This window comes from Eptatretus burgeri, chromosome 5, assembly GCF_056783735.1.
Source record: "Eptatretus burgeri isolate ZD-2024b chromosome 5, Ebu_testis_v1, whole genome shotgun sequence".
NCBI classification, from domain to species: domain Eukaryota; kingdom Metazoa; phylum Chordata; class Myxini; order Myxiniformes; family Myxinidae; genus Eptatretus; species Eptatretus burgeri.
The window spans coordinates 47,901,668-47,909,373 of record NC_140965.1 but is presented as its reverse complement, the minus strand read 5'-3'; the positions used below and the strand labels follow the sequence as shown (position 1 = coordinate 47,909,373).

Below are 7,706 nucleotides of genomic sequence, written 5' to 3'. Positions count from 1 at the left end.
CAAAAAAAAGAAATCGAAATTTTGTCGAAAAAAAAGTTGCAAAAAATATTTTTTTTCTCTAACAATTTTTTTTTTTGGGGGGGGGGTTGGAAATCACTTAAAACATGTAGAAATGAAAAAAAAAACCAATTTCTCTAACAATTTGTTTTTTTGGGGGGGGGTTGGAAATCACTTAAAACATGTAGAAATGCAAAAAAAACAAACAATTTCTCTTACAATTTTTTTTTGGGGGGGGACCAAGTCCAAAATGTAATGGCATGATCCTTGAACCATACCTAACCCCCCGCCCCACCAAGTTTCGTCGAAATCCGTCGAAGAGTTTTTCCGTAATACAAAAAATTTAACATTTTCACGCTCACGCTCACGCTGACGCTCACGCTGACGCTCACGCTGGGGGTATCGCTATAGCTCTCTGTTCTTCGAACAGGCAAGCTAAAAATTGGATCAACAAGCTCAAATGAGCTAAGATCCTCGTCCTCTTAATGATGACGTGATAAAAACGAATATGACGTCATTGTGACGTATCAGGTTTGCGATATATTATCTGTGCTAATGCCTGGCTTGATTCCCGCAAACAGAATTCAAACAGCTTGCCTAGTTTCGGAGATAATGGTATAGGCGATTTCCATTAGCGGCGATATTATGGCGTCCACTTTTTTTCTGGGAAGAATTTCCAAAATCGGAGATGGTTACTGCCTACGCGTGGGCTTTCTGCATATACATGGCAAGTTTCACGAAGATTCGATGAAAACTCTGGGTTGTGAAACAAAAAAATGTCAAAAAAAGGAATGACGTCATAAAAATTGATATGATGTAATAGTGATGTATCATATGTGTGGTAATTCATCTCTGCTAATGCCCTGTTCGATTCCCGCAAACTGAATTCAAAAAGCTTGCCTAGTTTCGGAGAAAATTTTTTAGGCGATTTGCATTAGCGGAGATATTTTGACGTCATAACTTTTTTTCTAGGAGGATTTTTCAAAATCGGAGGTGGTTACTGTCTGCGCAGGGTATTTTTACATATATATGCCAAGTTTCAGGAAGTTTCGATGAAAACTGTAGGCTGTAAAACAAAAAAGTCCACAACAAGAAGATGAAGAACAACAACGTAAGACTTAGAGATCCTCCACAAGGATCTAAAAACACACAAAAAAATTGCCCCCCACCCCTTTCCCGCAATGCCCCTGGAAGACCCCTGTTTCCCCCATGGCTCTCTGAGAGGGGGAAACATCTTGAAACTTCCATGTTTAAGGACCGATTCTCACAAATGATGCGTCAAATGAAAGTTCTTCAAGACAAAACAAGATAATAAATCACTGTTATTTAGAAATTAGCAATACTCATAATTTGACAAGCTTTCATTAATTTTTGGATGAATTTCAATATTGTGGCATATTTTTGGACAACAAAAGGAAAATCGGTATTCCAAATACACATGCAATCCTCATTGACAGTATCGGCATCGGCAGAGGTCCGAGCACCCCATTTCTTGCAGCGACACCTTGTTGTGTCGCACCCCATCTTACAGGTGAATTGGATGAATTCCTTTTCCGCTTTCGAGAGAGAGTGACATTCGGTATCCACTGCAGCGTCCATCCCTTCCCCTTTCCTTCTTCTTACACCCAAACTTGGCTGGGGACACCACTGGGAGCAATTATTCATGGGAGGACATCCAAATGCTGGCTTGGAAGATGGAGTGTCGGGTGTGTTGGAGGAATTGTCAGGTGGAATTTAAGACATAATCCCTCTTTCATCTTCTTCCTGATGATGTTGATGTCATGTGTCTCTTCCTTTCTTGAGTCGTACACCTTGATGACGAACTTCTGGATTTCTCAAGAGAGATCACAATCCTCCTCAACTTCCATGAAGTGTTCCACCTGACGTAACACTTCAGTGAACCAGGGGTTCCATTTCAAGGCATTAGCAAAGGATACGTTGCCTTTTCCTCGAAAGGTCAGGTCAGGTATGGGAGCATGTGCCAGAACAGCGCGTCGCTGCGTCCACTTTCCGCCGGTACTCCAGGGGCCTCCGTCTGGCCATCCCCCAGGCAGATGCCAGGCCCATCCTCATCTCCTTGAGATGATGGTCAACCTTCTGCAACCATGAGGCACGTGGTCGGCCCACTGGCCTCCTCCACTCATGAGACTCCCTCGCTGAGAGAATCTAGTGAGCAGGATCAGCGTCAGGAAAACGAGCCGCATGTCCATACAGCCGCAACTGATGCTCACGGACTATGCAGGTGACAAATCTCATCCGAGTCTCTCTCAGCAACTGCTCGTTGGACACAAAATCTGACCAGCGATAGCCAAGGATTCTCCGAAGAGACCTGGTACCAAAGGAATTAAGTCTCCGTCTCAGATCCTTGGTCAGAGTCCAAGTCTCGCACCCATAGAGCAAGACTGGAAGTACCAAGGACCTGAAGACTCGGACTTTCATCCTCCCGCACAGGTACCGGCAGCGCCACACCCCATGATCCAGTGAATCCATGACTCCCCAGGCCCGACCCAGACGTCTATTGACCTCTGACTCGCAGCCAGCAGAGACATGAATATCACTGCCAAGGTAAGTGAATCTCTCCACGACCTCAACATCCTCACCACAAACAGACACAGACAGGACAGCAGCATCCAAGATGTCACCGAAAGTCTGGATCTTCGTTTTGACCCAAGAAACCCGTAATCCCAACGGCTCCGACTCCTCATTCAGCACCTCGAGGGCCCCCAAGAGGATGTCTAAAGTCTCCGCAAAGATGACTGCATCATCTGCAAAATTAAGGTCTGAAATCTTGACATTGCCAAACGATGCACCGCAACTTGATCTCTCCGACATCCTCCCTAAAATCCAGTCCATACAAGTGCTGAAAAGTGTGGGGGCAAGTACACATCCCTGACGAACTCCAGTAACAACTGGAAATAAGTCAGAGATGGTACCACCACACTTCACAGCATTCTCAGTACCAGAGTAGAGTTCAGACTCGAACTCGAGTTCAGATCTCGAAAGGAAAATGTAACATCACAGTCGGTGAATGCATGGAAGAGAGGGAGAGCTTTTGTAGTCGGTCCCAGAGAATCATAGAACTCCTCGATGTTGATCCAAGTAACATTTCCACCAGTGATTAACTGGATCCAAATCGCTACTCCATTGTCAATCTGATGCTACTGACCGCACACAATTGCACCACATCAGTGTCCCCTCTTCGGATTCTCATGGAAGTCATCCCCCGTCAGACCATATTCATGAGGTGGACCATAATGTGGTTGTCCACCTCTTCATGATTACAGTCCACTTCCATCTGGACACTTGATCCAATTTGGATGACCGATGAGGAAAAGGTGATGAAGAGGTCTTTGTGTGTTGAGATTTGGATCTTGGATCCAGATGTGGCAAGTAGATGGTTTAACTCTTTCTTGTTGTTCGAGTCTCTCAAGAACCCTGCAAACTTGGCTGGAACTCCAACCTTCTCTGTCATGCGCTGTCTCATTCCAGTTCCTCTCATGTCTCTTATCACTCTTTTCACACTCTCCTCAAAGTAGCGATCGAAGATCACATCCAAGCGCATGCAGTTCGCCAGTTGAGCCTGGATGAAGGAGCAAAATTTATATGCGTAATCCTTGAATGTTGAATTTGTGTTCGGTCGAATGTGATACGGAACCGAGCCTCCATCGATGATGACAGTGTCAAAGGAGGGGCCCAAGTCTGATGAAATGAAGGGGTTTTCAGCCAGCAGCCAATGAAGGAGATCTAACTTCTCAATGGCAGCAGCAGTGACAGCTGTTATGTGGCATTTTCGCTTTGACATTCTCATCCATCCAGAGTAAGGAGGTATTTGGAACATTCCTTATATGGGTTGTTTGGCCTCAAGACCACCAAAAGTTCTCGAAAGATTGTCTCAAACTGAATGAACTTGTGAAGCTGGGTTCTTATCGTGTTGAAAGACATCTGCATCCGAAGATTGAAAACCAGCGCCATCTTCCAAGATCGACATTGAGCTCAGGTGCATCCAATTGCCTTTGATCATCCTTGAAATATGCCTGGTGTTGGCTTAATGGTTAGGGTGGTGGCCTTGGGATCCTCAGGTCCTGAGTTCAAATCCTGCTGTGCTGTTGAATTAATACCAGGTGGGGTTGATTCAGCCTGTCATCCTGAGGATGGCAAAATGAGTCCCAGCTTGCTGGGATGATTGAGTCATTCGAGTGTCATGTGTTAGAGTGGTTACCCATCCAGGATTGTGCCCAATAGTCCAGGAGACTGCTTCAGCAGCACCAACGCTCTGCACAGATGATGGTCCCAATGGATTTGGATTTGGATCCTTGAGATGTCTCTTCAACTTGATTGGAGTCCACCTGTGGCCAATTCAATTGATTGGACATGATTTAGCAAGAAACACACCTTTCTATATGAGGTCCCACAGTTTGACAGTGCATGTCAGAGCAGAAACTCTACCATGAAGTCCAAGGAACTGTCCGTAGAACTCCGAAATAGAATTGTGAGGAGGCATAGATCTTGGGAAGGGAATAAAACAATTTCTAGAGTGTTGAAAGTTCTCAAGAGCACATTGAGCTCCATCATTAGGAAATGGAAAGAATATGGAGCTACCCAGAATCTTCCTCGAGCTTGCCATCCAACCAAACTGAGCAACGGGGCATGAAAGACCTTGGTCTGGGAGGTGACCAAGAACGCAATGATGACTCTGACAGAACTAGAGGGTTCCTTGGCTGAGATGGACAAACCTGCCGGAAGGACAACAGTCTTTGCAGAGCTTCAGAAATCTAGGTTTTATGGGTGAGTGGCCAGCTGGAAGCCACTCCTGAGAAAAAGGCACATGACAGCATGGCTGGAGTTTGCAAAAAGGCACATGAAAGCCTGAGAGCACGAGGCAAAAGATTATGTGGTCTCATGAGACGAAAATTGAATTATTTGGCCTGAATGCAAAGCACTCCATCCTGTGGAATCTCAACACAGCCCATCACCCATCCAACACCATCTCTACCATGAACTCTGGTGGTGGCATCATCATGCCATGGGGACGCTCTTCAGCGACATTGACTGGGAGACTTGTAAGGATAGAGGGAACGATAAATGGAGCCAAATACAGGCAAATCCTTGAGGAAAACCTGCTTCCGAGTGCAAAAGACCTTAGACTGTGGCAAAGATTAACATTCCAAGAGGACGATGACCCTAAGCATACAGCCAAAGCAACACTGGAATGGCCTCTGAATATGAACATGAAAGTCCTTGATTTGCCCAGCAAAAGCCCAGACTTGAATCCCATGAAGAATCTGTGGAAAGACTTGAAGATTGCTGTTCACCTATGCTCTCCATCCAACTTGACAGAGCTTGACCAAATCTGCAAGGAAGAATGGGAGAAAACCCCCAAATCCAGATATCCAAAGCTGATACAGACATACACAAGAAGACTCGAAGCTGTAATCACTGCCAAAGGAGCTTCGACAAAGTATTGACTCAGGGGACTGAATACTTATGTAAATTAGATGTTTCTGAATTTCATTTCCAATTAATTTGTAAAACATTCCAAAAACATGTTTTCACTTTGTCATGATTGGGCAATTTGTGTAGATCGGTGACAAAAAAAATTAAATTTAATCCATTTTAAATTCAGGCTGCAACACAACAAAATGTGAAAAAGTCAAGAGGTGTGAATACTTTCTGAAGGCACTGTGTGTGTGTGTGTGTGTGTGTGTGTGTGTGTGTGTGTGTGTGTGTGTGTGTGCATATACACACACATATACATATATATATATATATATATATATATATATATATATATATATTGTGGACTCAGGGTTCAAGGTTCGTCATGACGGGGACTTCTTGTGGACTCCTCCCGAACTCCGAGCCCTGAGGTCACCAGCCGCAGATAACTCTGCAATCTGGCAAGTTGCTAGTCAACAACAAATGCCAATTGATACCACCAAACCTACGATGTGTTTTGCCTTTCTGGTGGCTTGGCAATATCAAGGGGAGCTCACACTCTCAATACGTACTTGTCTTATCTATTTTAATCAGGTCCAGCTGAGTGGAGCTGCCAAGTATGCACCGGCTAATGTTGTGGAGCCAATCGGTGGGGTAGAACATCCCAGGTGAGCAATACATGTGGACTATGCTCGAACAATGTATGTGTATTGACCTGCTTTGCAAGAGCGAGCATGTGCAAACCTTTTCCTGGCCCGAATTCAGGTGACTATATCATAGCCAGTTTTGATTGCTTATACGATGTGGACTGGTGGACGAATGGAGAGTGTCCTTTTTAGAGGGTTCACGGTTGAGGTTTGTGGTCGTGTTTGAGTCAGTGGGTTTTCGTTTTCCTCTTAACTGTCCAGTATAATTCAAATTATAAGTGTATCATTGAATTGTTTTCATGAAGCAAATAATGCGGGAACTTCATGCTCTTTGTTTTAACATTCGGTTTTTATTTAACCAAACTAACATTCCACCTCGTTCTGGTTCTTGTTAACACAGACTCGCTTTTTCCCGCCTTATTCACATCGAGAATATTAGAGAAGAACCGTGATTCTGATTTTTGTTTTATTGACTACTTTTGATCACCTGACATCGCATTTGTATCACGACTTCGTCATTGGGCATCGGCACAATGTAGTGACTCGACACATAGAAGGACCACTTTGTGTATCCAACGGATCGGCTCCAATCCACCATCTTTGTGGTGATCATCGGCTATCTGCACTTCCTAGCTGTGGTGAGTTGGAAGTTTTGTTTCCGATTTGTTTTATCACAGTGTACAGAGTACAACAATTCGCACACACTACATTTCCACAAAGGCAAATAAGCTACGAGCAGATTTAGAGGAACAAACATCAAGGGTTTATTTACAAGGGCACAGCTGTGCTCCAATAAATGGTCGGAGTGGCGACCCATCCAGATTGTGCCAAATAGCTAAGGAAAAATTCCTTCCGTAGTTCCAATGCTCTTTTCAAGAGTATGGTCCACAACAATTTCCAATGGTGAGGAAAAGCATGTGGTACATTTCAAACAGGGGTTTATTTATCGGAATTCGTACAGCAGAGACATATAATATAATTTATGTGGGGTGTGCAGCTGAAGACATGCAATGTGGTCCAAAAGTAAAAATACAAAAGAGTAGAGTTATACACCGATACACCATCTCATTTATACAGACTTACTTATTTAACATTGCAGGGCCCATCAAATTCACACCACGGAAGGGTAGATATGGAGAAAGGTTCAGAGCAGAGCGAGGTGTTAATGGCCTCGAGTTTGCTTCACCCCGCACAGACTGACGAGTCTGCACTGCCCATTGCTGGGGGAAAAAGGGAGGAGTAAATAATTGGTCTGGCCTCCTGCCTAATACGTTTTGGATTGGATCCACTTGCCCGGCTCACTCTCCAGCACTTCTTTCCGTATCGTGCCATCGCTTCCTTCCTTCCCAGATCTCTCCAGACTTGTTCTCCAGCCAGACCAGACTAATTGTTCAGGTGCTCTACCATGTTGTATCGAGCCTGGGAGGGGTGGAGCCTGGCAAGTGTTGTGGTGACGCCCCACCTCTTCCAGGCTTGGTTGCTGGGAGCGAAGGTCACACACCTCGCTTTTTAGCCACTACGCCCAGCAAGCTGATGTAGACCATAACTACAATTGGAACGTACACTTTATACCTTTAGAGCTTTCAGACCATCTCAAATATTTTAAGCCCACACCACACAAACATC

At 44.6% G+C, this 7,706-nt stretch overlaps 1 protein-coding gene across 2 annotated transcripts in view; it reads right to left on the bottom strand.

The window, feature by feature from the left end:
• The window catches only part of RAD51AP2 (RAD51 associated protein 2), a 31,645-nt gene extending 23,939 nt beyond the window's left edge, over positions 1–7,706 (bottom strand). For both annotated transcript variants that reach the window (XM_085881764.1, XM_085881765.1), the window contains exon 1: positions 7,164–7,706. The gene's annotated coding sequence lies outside the window, so the exon portion shown is untranslated. The remainder of the gene's footprint in view (positions 1–7,163) is intronic.